Here is a 12,939-nt window from a genome sequence, read left to right as displayed (position 1 = left end):
AGTACATCTCTATGACTCTATGAAAGTGCTAAACTGGGGGAAGGTTAGTTACAACAGAATTGGCAGGAACTGGAGAAATTAGATTCAGGGGCAGCTGTTTAAATGTAAATCCACATCTGACATGTGGAAGTCTTTTAAAGGCCAGTTGGCCAGAGTTCATGACCAGCATGTTCCTGTGAGGATGAAAGATAAAGATGGCAAAATTTAGGAACCCGGGAAGACAAGAGATATTGAAAGTTTGGTAAAACAAAATGAAACATGTATAAGGTTTAGGAAACTGAAATCAGGTAAGACCCTTGAGGGATGTAAAGGAACAGAAAGGAGATTAAACAAGGAACTTAGAGAACTTAAAGGGATCAGAAAATGTTTTTGGCAAGTAGGATTAAGGAGAATCCAAGGTATTTTACACATATATTTGGAGCAAGAGGGTAGCTAAGGAAAGAGTAGGTCCATTCAAGGTCAAAGGAGGGAATTCATGTGTGGACTCAGCGCGAGTAAGTGAGGTCCTTAATGAGTACTTTGCATCTGTATTTACCAAGGAGAAGTACATGCATGATGGTAAGATTAGGGAGCGGTATGTTGATATTCTAGGGCATATCAATATTAAAAAGGAGGAGGCATTGGGTGTCTTGAAAAACATTAAGATAGTTAAGTGTCATAGAATCATGGAATCCCTGCAGTGTGAAAACAGGCCCTGCGGCCCAACAAGTCCACACACCAACCCTCTGACGAGTAACTCACCTAAAGACATTCCCCTACCCTATTATTTTATATTCACCCCTGACCAATGCATCTAACCTACATATCCCTGATCCCTGTGGGCAATTTAGCATGGTCAATCCATCCTAACCTGCAAACTTTGGATTGTGGGAGGAGAACGGAGCACCCGGAGGAAACCCACACAGACACGGGGAGAATGTACAAACTCCACGCAGACAGCCACCCGAAGCTGGAATCGAACTCGGATCTATTCCAAGATATTGAGGGAAGTGAGGGAGGAGATTGCTGGGGCCTTACCAGAGATCTTTGTATCCTCTTTAGCCATAGGAGAGCTCGCAGAAGACTGAAGAATGAACAATGCTGATCCTTTGCTAAAGAAGGGCAATAGGGATAATCCAGCAAATTATAAGGTCTTGAGCCTTACATCAGTGGTAGGGAAGTTATTGGAGAAGATTCCTAGGGACAGGATTTACTTGCATTTGGAAAATAATGGACTTATTAAGGATAGTCAGTGCGGCTTTGTGCAGGGGAGGTCCTGTCTCGTAAATTCAATGGAGATTTTTAGTGACAAAGATGATTGATGAGAGTAGGGCAGTGAATGTTGTCTACATGGACTTTACTAAATTCTTGACAAGGTCCCTCAAGGTAGGCTGGATCAGAAAATTAAGTTAAATTGGATCCATGGTGAATTGGTAAATTGGATACAAAATTGGCTTGGCAATAGAAGACAGAGGGTAGTTGTGGTGGGGTACTTTTCTGACTGGAGGTCTGTGACCAGTGGTGTTCCACAAGGATCAATGCTGGGACCTCTGTTGTCTGTAATATATATAAATGATTTGGATAAAAGTGTTAGTGTTTGCAGATGACATAAAAAATGGTGGAGTTGTGGAAAGTGAGGAAGGTTGTCAAAGGACACAAAAGGATATAAATCAGTTGGAAAGTTGGGCAGAGAAATGACTGGTGGAGTTTAATCCAGACAAGTGTGAAATGACGCATTTTGGAAGGTCAAATGAAAGAGGAAAGGCTACAGTAAATGTCAAGAACCTTAGAAGCATTGATACAAAGGGATCTTGGGGTACACATCCATAGATCCCTGAAGTGGCAACAGAAGTGAGTAAGATGGCAAAGATGGAGAGTGGCAAGCTTGTCTAGGGACATTGAGTATAAGATTGGCAAATCATGTTGCAGCTTTGTAAAACTTTAGTTAGGCCACATTTGGAGTATTGTGTGCAGTTCTGGCTGCCTTGCTATAAGAAAGATGTGGAGGCTTTGGAGAAGGTGTAGAAGAGGTTTATCAGGATGTTGCCTGAATTAGGCTGTATTTGTTATAAGGAAAGGTTGGACAAACTTGGATCGTTTTCGCTAGAGCATCAGAGGCTGAGGGGTGACCTAATAAAATAATATAAACCATGAGAGGCTTGGATAGCGTGAATAGTCAGAGTTTTTTTCCCAGGGTGGAAATGTGAAATACTTGGGGCATAGGTTTAAAGTGAGAGGGGAAGAGTTTAGAGGAACTGTGTGAGGCAAGTTTTTTTTCGCAGAGAGTGGTAAGTGCCTGGAGCATGCTGACAGCGGAAGTGGTAGACGCAGAAACGACAGCAATGTTTAAGAGGCATTTAGACAGACACATGAACAGGCAGGGAATAGAGGGATATGGACCACGTGCAGGCAGATTTTCATATTGGGATTTCAGATGCATCCTGTGGTATATATTTTGTGATACACCTGAGCTCCAACCCTCCTGAGACTGAAAGCTCTCCGCACATAATTCTCTTGAATACCACATTCCCTGGACCAGGCATTGTGCCCTACAATGGCCCACAATTAATCTGCAACCTCTCTCCACGCCAGTATACCATATAATGCCAAGATCAAAAACCTGTCTCCTACATTCAACATATTGCAATGAGATGAGAAATACTGTACAAGTCATAAGTCTTTATGTTGTACAATATTACTCTACTCCCCTCAGCACCCCTGAATTCCTTTGAAAATTATAGATTTGGGGTATTAGAAAATGTAAGAAGCAAGAGGAATGATCTGCTCCATTGTTCCATTTCCTTTAAAGCTTCCCCCTCTCACCTGACACCTTTGTCCCCCGAGTATTTGACACTACCACCCAGGAAAGAAGACTCTGACTATCCACCCTATCCATGCCCCTCATAACTTCATAAACTTCTATCAGGTCACTCCTCAGCCTCCGATGCTTAAGAGAAACAATCCAAGATTGTCCAACCTCTTATTATAGCTAATATATTCCAATCCAGGCAACATCCTGATAAATCTCTTTTACACTCTCTCCAAAGCTACTTTGTTCATGTCCTCACAGTTGCACTGGTGGTCAACGAGTGAGGTTCAGAAATTAGGTCAGAGAGCACACAAATTGCTGTGACTAAAATGCGGCAAAACTGTGACAACAAGTAAATGTGACTCTTAAAGGAAGTTTCACTTCAAGAAATGTTGAATACCCCGTGATAAATGAAAACAGGTTCAGCAACTCGGAAAGGCTAAGGAAAATAACCGCTGTGACACTTTATAGTATAATCCTGCCCTTTAATGTGCTGTAACATGAACCACTCATACGGATACTGACCTTTAACCTGTGCACATTGGCCTTTGTATTGGAGAGTGACAGGTGGCTTGTAAACTACCTCTGCACTGAATCAGTGTTGACTGTTGTTGACCTGTTACCAACCTGTCCTGGGGATGGCGGCTCTGCAACAGATCCCTGACTGATGAATACCTTCCATAAATGTCGAGCAGCACAGAGTCCTTTGAGCAATTACTGAGCACTGACATCTTATTTAGATATCAGATAGACTTTGAGTGACATCTCAGACTGCACATGCCATTCACAGTAAACATCCAAATAACAAGGGCTAACATTTCCCTCGGGCATTCCTTAAAGACACAGGCAACACCTTTCAAAAGTGTTTTAATGAGACAAGAAACCCATAATAATCTCATTCCATTAAATCATCTGCAGTTTAAAAAAATATTTCAGTGGTATCAACGCAGGGCCAAGTTGATTACTGACTCACGAGTAATAATAGTAATTGTACCTGTGGTTCCACTGTTGGAAAAACAATTTTGTTGCATTCATCTCATGGTGTCATAAGGCTCTGTTATTAACATGCAGCAAGTTGCTCTTCCCCTATTCACGGTCTATTCTCAAATTGTTGTTATAACTGTAAGAGCTAGTAAAACTATTCTTCTTCACTAGTACGGTTGAAGTAGAAGGTGAATCAAACAGAAAAGATAGGTATTCCTATTCCACTCAATTGAGATCCCTAGTACTTTCAGATGGGAAATTTTAATCATTCTTAACAAGCTGGAATTGGGGTTATATAGAGATAGAGAAAGAAAGAGAGGGCAGTCTGGCCAGTTCCCAATTGACTGCAGCATAGAGCATAGAAACAGCGAATGTTGCAGATGTTTTAGCTTTGTATGCCTCTCCGCCTGTGTATTCACCTACTCTGCCCTTTGCTGACCTGGCTTCCCTTACTCTGCCATGCTCTAATCTGCTGCCTGTCTGCCTTGCTGTCTCCTGTATTACCCCGGTGTTCCCTTGCCTATGCTGCTCCATCTGGCCTTCTTGCTCCTGCCCTGCACTGTTGCCCTCCTTAAGGTGGAAGTTACGGCCCAATGCCAAATGGACACAAGTTATAACAAATTCTCAGCAGCTTTTGGGACTTGACATTGAATTTAAAAATTTCAAGTCACAACCTTTGCCTGCATCTTGTTTCATTTGTTTACATTTCCTTTCGGATTGGTTTGGTTTTTTCTCTTGATTCTGAGTTCCTTTATTTTGCATTTGGATGACAACTCATCCAATCATTTACATTGCATCAAGATCTTTCATCTCGTTACTCATTACCACTCCTTTTAGTTTTGTATCATGAGACATTTTGCTATTTAATCTCTTTTACCCTTTTATCACAGGTCTTCCCTTTTATATTCTTCTCCCCCTCCCTTTTTTCCATACTCAAAACATTTCAAGCTGCTCTCAGTTTATTGTCATGTTTTTCTCTCCAAGACATTGCCAGATCTCCTGATTATTTCCAGCATTTCCTATGTTTATTCCAGATTACCAGCTTCTGCAGTGTTTTATTTGTGCAGTTCATGATGCCGTTTACTTTTCCTGCTGACTTCACAAAGGAATGTCTTTTTTCTTTTTGGACATTTTTCAACCAGATAGACATATTTTTTCTTAAAAGCTTGTCACTTGAAAATGTCAAGCCAGTTAAGGAGCATTGCCCCTACCTAGACCTTACAGAGCCATCTATCATACAGTAATGTACTAACAGGTGGCCATGTTTTACGCGGTTCAGAGGGCGGCGATTACAGATTATACACTTTCCAATCTGTTGCCACATTAGTTGCACTATAAATAGGTAACAGCATCTTCAAACCAGGTTTTCAACCTAGTTTATTGTGGCCCACAATGTATTATTTTCACATTTCATTAATACATCGATCAGGTAAATCCCATTTCATATCCAGTAAAAAAGAATAGGAAATTAAACAGATAACTGGAGCCAATGCACTGCTGATTTATCTGACTCTGTAACTCCTTAGCTAATAAGTACGTCCTCTTTTGGCTGAAGGTCATTCACTAGGGGGAATTGGTCTCTTCTGACTTGGTACCAGTTGCTTGGAAGGTAATTTCCACAGCAGCCATCTGCTCACGTTGCGTCTCTGAATTGTCTTCTCTGGCAGTTTAGGGAAAATGACTGCTGCTTGTACAATTGGTTTCATTATCAGGTTTATGCAGTCTTCCATCTGAGTCTTAATCTCGTCGTGTTGAATACAGTTTGAAGTTAAACAAAAGGCTGAGAAGAAGATAGGCAAATATTACCGAGAAAGGTTGCAAGTATCATAGAATCCTTACAGTTGGGAAGGAGGCCATTCAGCCCATTGAGTCTGCACTGAGCCTCCAAAGAGCATCTCACCCAGAGCCACATGCTTACCCCATAACCCCACATTTTTCATGGCCAATCCATCTAGCCTCCAACCCTGGATACTTTGGACAACCTGGCATGGACAATCTACCTATCTGCACATCTTTGGACTCTGGGAGGAAATGAGAGTAAACCCACGCAGATGTGGGGAAAATGTGCAAATGTCACACAGACAGTCACCCGAGAGTGGAATCAAACTTGGGTCCCTGGTGCTGTGAGGCAGCAGTGCTAGCCACTGAGTCACCATGCCATACCTGTGCAGTTCCACCCATGTGCCCTGTCAGCTAGATCATAATGCTACACGGACTATTGAAATGAACAGGCTGATAGTTAATGTATTTAGAGGCTATCTATCATAAGACAGTGAGTGGGAGTGGTCTGTCAAGAACGTTTTAAAACTTCATCAAAATATATGTGCTTAATTTACATTTTCAAGTGGGGAAATAATTAACTTGCAATGTTAGTGTCATCCGCGTCAGGAGTCTTTGTGTCAGGAGGTTTACGTGTGGTTTGACATTGCATCTCATCTAAGCAGGATGTTCCTGTATAACATAGCAAGGCTCTCATGGCAATTGATGTCAAATGACTGACGGCTCTGATCCCAGGCAGGCTTATCTCTACTAATCCTTCTACCGTGCAACACAGATAGATGGTGGCAAATACTTAGACAGAATTGCTGTATGCTGTGAAGGCAAGTATGTTACACCTCACTATGTGTCTCTTAGAGTTTGAAGCCAGTGAAATCCTATTTTAAAGGAGGATTATCCATGCACCCCTGTGGTAAGGGATTATCATGTCAAAATGCATTTTGGCCATGAAAATTCAATGTTTATAAGATGTTTGTTGACTATCTAAATCTTGCTTTTGCTTGTAGTTTATTTGTTCAAGGTGTGTGGAATTTGTTGGCTGGCTGTTGTCCATTTCTAGTTGCCTTGAGAAGCTAATGAGCTGTGTTCTAGAACCTCTGCATTCCATTTGTGCTGTTGGTGTAGTATTCACCATTCATGGGAAATGTAACTGCAAAAAAACTAAGTCAAATAATAGAAAATGGCTATGAGCTTGCAACTGTTGACTGGGGATTTTTTTTTAAATCTTGCAGATTAATTCTAAATGAAAAAGAATTACCTTACAGTTCTTGCATGTTGAAGTCAAAGGCTTAATTAAACGTTAGTTTGAACTGTTCAGCTTGCTTAAAACAAACTTGTCTCCAGCCAACCTTTAGCGTTACCACAAATACATGCTCAGTTCAATTCAATATCTTGTAAAAGGAAAGTGAGGGTTTTTGTTCATCAGGTGTCAGAGGACTCATATTGATTTTCTTTCTGGAGTTTCCCGATAATTCAGATAAATGCGAGGTGCTGCATTTTGGGAAAGCAAATCTTAGTAGGACTTATACACTTAATGGTAAGAGCCTAGGGAGTGTTGCTGAACAAAGAGACCTTGGAGTGCAGGTTCATAGCTCCTTGAAAGTGGAGTCGCAGGTAGATAGGATAGTGAAGAAGGCCTTTGGTAAGCTTCCCTTTATTGGTCAGAGTATTTTGCACAGGAGTTGGGAGATCATGTTGTGGCTGTACAGGACTTTGGTTAGGCCACTGTTGGAATATTGTGTGCAATTCTGATCTCCTTCCTATCAGAAAGATGTTGTGAAACTTGAAAGGGTTCAGAAAAGATTTACAATGATGTTGCCAGGGTTGGAGGATTTGAGGTATAGGGAGAGGCTGAACAGGCCGGGGCTGTTTTCCCTGGAGCGTCAGAGGCTGAGGGGTGACCTTATAATGGTTTACAAAATTATGAGGAACATGAATAGGATAAATAGACAAAGTCTTTTCCCTGGGGTTGGGGAGCCCAGAACTAGAGGGCATAGGTTTAGGGTGAGAGGGGAAAGATATAAAAGAGACCTACGGGGCAACTTTTTCACACAGAGGGTGGTACAGGTATGGAATGAGCTGCCAGAGGATGTGTGGAGGCTGGTACAATTGCAACATTTAAGAGGCATTTGGATGGGTATATGAATAGGAAGGGTTTGGAGAGATATGGGCTGGATGCTGGCAGATGGGACTAGATTGGGTTGGGATATCTGGTCGGCATGGAACAAATCTCACAAAATTTGCATTCCTATTTATATTTATATATACAATAAAGATGAGTTATATGTTTGGGAGGGAGTTAATGCAAATGTTTCCTGAACTAAAGCTAATGACTGATTATAATCAGCCACAGTCAACATGTTACAATTTGAAGTTGCTTCTCAAAATATCTATTAACTCAAATTATTTTAACTGCCAAAATCCCACTTCTCTTTACATCTGAATTATTCAGTTAGTGAGTCTTTTAGAGTACAAATAAAGAGAAACTAACATTTCGCTGCTGGAAGGTATTTCAGCTTCTGAACCACACTTATATTTCATCATCACGTGTGAATCAAAATTGATTCCTGGGAGCTGTGAAACGTGCATATCACACTGGAGAATGAGGACAATTACATAATTGTTCAAAAGCAAATGTACATTTGTTTTAGGTTCAGTGCTCAGAGGCTATGGCATTTTACAAATTTTAATACAGTTGTGAAAATAAAACAAGCTTCGTAAACAAGAGAGTGGGGAGGTCCTGTGATCCTACCCTTACAGGAGAAAGGGAGAAGAGGCATTTTGAGAAATTGCAGTCACACAACTTATAATTTTGCATCAGTTGAAATGAATGCATTGTGACATCAATGTCCAGTAGGTACTGGATTTCAATCTATTCCAGTACAATTACAGACCTGGCACCGATCTGACAATGTGGAAAACGTTCTGTCCCCATAAAGCAGGATAAATCTAATCCAATCAATTACCAGCCCTTCAGTCTACTCTCAATTAACAGCAAAATGATGGAAGGTATAAGTGACAGAGCGATCAAGTGGCACCTACACAAAACTAAGCCATTCACTAATGCTCAGTTTAGGCGCTTCCAAAAGCAGTCGACTCGTGGTCAAACACGGGCAAAAGAGCTAAACTGAAGAGGTGAGCTAAGAGTGACTACTATTGACATCAATGCAATAAGTCTCAGCCACATTAAAGTCAGTGGAAATTGGGTGAAACCTCCCTACTGGTTGGAGTCATACTTAACACAAATGAGGGTAGTTGTGACTGTTAAACATCCATCATCTCATTCAAAGGCATGACTGTACAAATTCCTCAGGATTTTACTCTGAGCCCAACCATCTACACCTGCTTCATCAATACCTTTCTCTCCATTATAAGGTCAGAATTGATGACTGCACAGATTTCAGCCCCATTTGCAACTCCTCAGATCCTGAGGGACAGGATGTACATGTATTTGGAAAGGCAGGGACTGATTAGGGATAGTCAACATGGCTTTGTGCGTGGGAAAACATGTCTCACAAACTTGACTGAGTTTTTGAAAGAAGTGGAGTGTCGGAGGCTGAGGGGTGACCTTATAGAGGTTTACAAAGTTATGAGCAGCATGGATAGGGTAAATAGACAAAGTCTTTTCCCTGGGGTCAGGGAGTCCAGAACGAGAGGGCATAGGTTGGGGTGAGAGGGGAAAGATATAAAAGGGACCTAAGGGGCAATGTTTTCACGCAGAGGGAGATACGTTTATGGAATAAGCTGCCAGAGGAAGTGGTGGAGGCTGGTACAGTTGCAACATTTAAAAGGCATCTGGATGGGTATATGAATAGGAAGGGTTTGGAGGGATATGGGCCGGGTGCTGGCAGTAGGACTAGATTGGGTTGGGATGTCTGGTCGGCATGGACGGGTTGGACCGAAGGGTCTGTTTCCAAGCTGAACATCTCTATGGCTCTACGACTCTAAGTAGCAAAGAGGATTGATGAGGTCAGAGTGGTAGTGTGATCTATATGGACTTCAGTAAGGCATTCGACAAGGTTCCCCATGGGAGACTGATTTGCAAGGTTAGATCTCACAGAATACAGGGAGAACTAGCCATTTGGATACAGAACTGGCTCAAAGGTACAAGACAATGATGGTGGGGAGGGTTGTTTTTCAGATTGGAGGCCTGTGCCACAAGGATTGGTGCTGGGTCCACTACTTTTTGTCATTTATATAAATGATTTTGATGTGAGCATATGAGGTATAGTTAGTAAGGTTGCAGATCACACCAAAATTGGAGTTGCAGTGGACAGCAAAGAGGGTTACCTTAGTTTACAATGGGATCTTGATCAGATGGGCCAATTGGCTAAGGAGAGGCAGATGGAGTTTAATTTTGATAAATGCAAGATGCTGCATTTTGGGAAAGCAAATCTTAGCAGGACGTATACACTTAATGGAAAGCCAAGCGGGTGTTGCTGAACATAGAGACCTTGGAGTGCAAGTTCACAGCTCCTTGAAAGTGGAATCACAGGTAGATAGGATAGCGAAGAAGGCATTTGGTATGCCTTCTTTTATTGGTCAGAGTACTGAGTACAGGACTTGGGAGGTCATGTTGTGGCTGTACAGGACATTGGTTAGGCCACTTTTGGAATATTGCGTGCAATTCTGGTCTCCTTCCTTTCGGAAAGATGTTGTGAAACTTGAAAAGGTTCAGAAAAGATTTACAAGAATGTTGCCAGTGTTGGAGAATTTGAGCTATAGGGAGAGGCTGAATAGGCTAGGGCTGTTTTCCCTGGAGTGTCGGAGGCCAAGGGATGACATTATAGAGGTTCATAAAATCATGAGGGGCATGGATAGGGTAAATAGGCAAGGTCTTTTCCCCAGGATGGGGGAGTCCATTACTAGAGGGCATAGGTTTAGGGTGGGAGGGGAAAGATATAAAAGAGATGTAAGGAGCAACTTTTTCATGCAGAAGTTGGCGAGGTGGGGGTGGAATGTGCTGCTCGTGGAAGTGGTGGATGCTTCTTCAATACAGCATTTAAAAAGCATCTGGACGCCTAGGAAGGGTTTGGAGGGATATGGGCCGGGTGCTGGCAGATGGGACTAGATTGGGTTGGGATAGCTGGTCGGCATGGATGGGTTGGACTGAAGGGTCTGTTTCTGTGCTGTACATCTCTATGACTCTGAGTCCACGACCATATAAGACCTAGACAACAGTCAGGTTTGGGGTGACAAGTGTCAGGCGATGATCATTGCCACTAAGAGAGATTCCAAGCATCCTTTCTTGACATTCAAAGTCATTACCATCGCTGAATCATCCACTAGCAACATCCTTAGTGTTACCATTAACCAAAAACTGAACTGGACAAGCCGCATATTGTAGCTACAAAATCAGGTCAAGTCCAGGAATTCTGCAAAGACTTCGTGACTCCCCATAGCCTGCCTACTATATACAAGGTACAAGTCAGGAGCATGATTGAATATTTCCATTTGCGTGAATGAGTGCATCTCCACCAATGTTCAAGAAGCAAAACTCAACACAGCCTGTTTGATTGGCGGCCCATTCACCACCTTCAACACTCACTTCCTTCACTACTGATAAGACAATAAGACCAAAAGAAATGGGAACAGGAGTAGGCCATTCAGCCCCTTAATCCTGTCTCACCATTCAATAGGATCGTGGCTGATTCAACACTCCTCACATCCACGTTCCTGCATTTTCCCATAACCCTTGCTTCCCCTCCTGATCAAGGATCTATCTTACTTAACCTTAAATATACACAAGGCTTCTCTTCCCACCAGGTCTTTGTTCCAAAGAGTTCCAAAGACCAACAACTCTCTGAAAGAAGAACAGAGAAGAGGCACAATACCATAATGTGTACCATCTAGTTGATGCACTGCAGCAACTCATCAATTCTCCTTAGACAGCACATTCCAAACATGCCATCTATTGCCTGGAAGGACATGTCTAGCAGATATCTGGGAACTTCATTACCTGCACATTCTCCTCCAAAACATACACCATCCTGACTTGCAACTAAATTCTTAGTTCTTCATTGTAGCTGGGTCAAGATCCTGGACCTCACTTCCTAACAAAATTGTGGGTGTCCTGCCAGCACATGAACTCCAGTGGTTCAAGAAAAGAGCTCATCACTAACTGCTCAAGGGCAAGTAGAAATGGACAGTAGGTACTTGTCTAGCCAGTAATGCGTCATAGGTAAAGAGCCTCTCTAAATCTGAGCTTTGCAAACCAACAAAAAAAAGCAGATCCAGGTCTTTTTCAATATACCCTTTCAGTTGCATCACACTGTAAACTTTTGCTATAAATTCTGTTCTTACAATCTTATACTGGTCAGCATGGATGGTTGGGCCGAAGGGTCTCTTTCTATGCTGAATGATTCTATGACTCTAATGAATACTAACATTCAAAAGGACTTGAAAAGGAAATATTTGCAGTGTGAGGATTAATTGGATAGCTCCTTTAAGGAGCTGGCAGAGATTGCCTTTTCAATGTTGTATGATTTGATACATTTTCTGAATAATTTAGTCCCTCTTGAAGAAAAGCCTTCCATTTATATAGCACACTCAATGTTTCAAAATGTGCCACAGTCAATTGTGGAGTGCAGTTACTGCAGTAATGTGGGAACTGAAATTGTCCACTGACAGTAACGACCAGTTTTGTTTTGGTGATGTTTGTGGGATGATAATTATTGCCAGAGCAAATGAAAAGCTCCCTTGCTCACTTACACACGAGATGTTTTAAATCCATCTCAGAGAGTAGGTCAGTGTGTCACACTGGGAGAAAATGTTGGAAAGCCCTCTTGCTATAATTGAATGATGAGCTTTGTGGTGGAAAGTCTTGATGCATTCAAACTACTAGGGCGAGTGTCACAAGAGGCACAGGCAAATCCCTAGGAAGATGGGAAGGTGCAATCTAAATTATAACAGGTAGAGTTGTGGCAAATTTGATTTGGAGACCTAACTCAATTCGGTCAATGTTCCACTGGGCATGGCTACGATCAAGGCTTCAAGTAAACCAATAGCAATTGAGTGCTTAATCTCAACAGCTGCATCATAGGTGTGTACAGTACTCCTATTGAGACCGTTCATAGTCTGACAGATTCCACCCAGGTAACTTAAAGAGCACATAACCAATCCCAAATGCATCAATATTTAAATGGGCAATGGGTAAAGATTCCTCTGAACCAGATAGAACATTCCTTCCTTTCCCTTCACAATCCCACCCATCTCCCCCACCCCCCATGCGTACGCACACACACACACACACAGATACACATGAGGCACAGGCACAGAGACATTCAAAAGTAGTGTACAGTCTTTCATCAGATGACTGTGTAGGTGCCCCGCCCACTCTGAGGCCAAAGTCTACACATACACCTTTAGGAAAATCTAGTACAAACATTTTC

The 12,939-nt window shown here is 42.1% G+C and overlaps 1 protein-coding gene across 2 annotated transcripts in view; it reads left to right on the top strand.

The window, feature by feature from the left end:
* Positions 1–12,939, top strand: part of LOC122540004 (supervillin-like) — a 231,843-nt gene that overhangs the window by 43,248 nt on the left and 175,656 nt on the right. The window lies entirely within an intron of this gene.

This window comes from Chiloscyllium plagiosum, chromosome 33 (genome assembly GCF_004010195.1).
Source record: "Chiloscyllium plagiosum isolate BGI_BamShark_2017 chromosome 33, ASM401019v2, whole genome shotgun sequence".
Classification (NCBI taxonomy): Eukaryota; Metazoa; Chordata; class Chondrichthyes; order Orectolobiformes; family Hemiscylliidae; genus Chiloscyllium; species Chiloscyllium plagiosum.
Note: the sequence above shows the minus strand (reverse complement) of the source record. Positions and strands in the feature narration are given on the sequence as shown.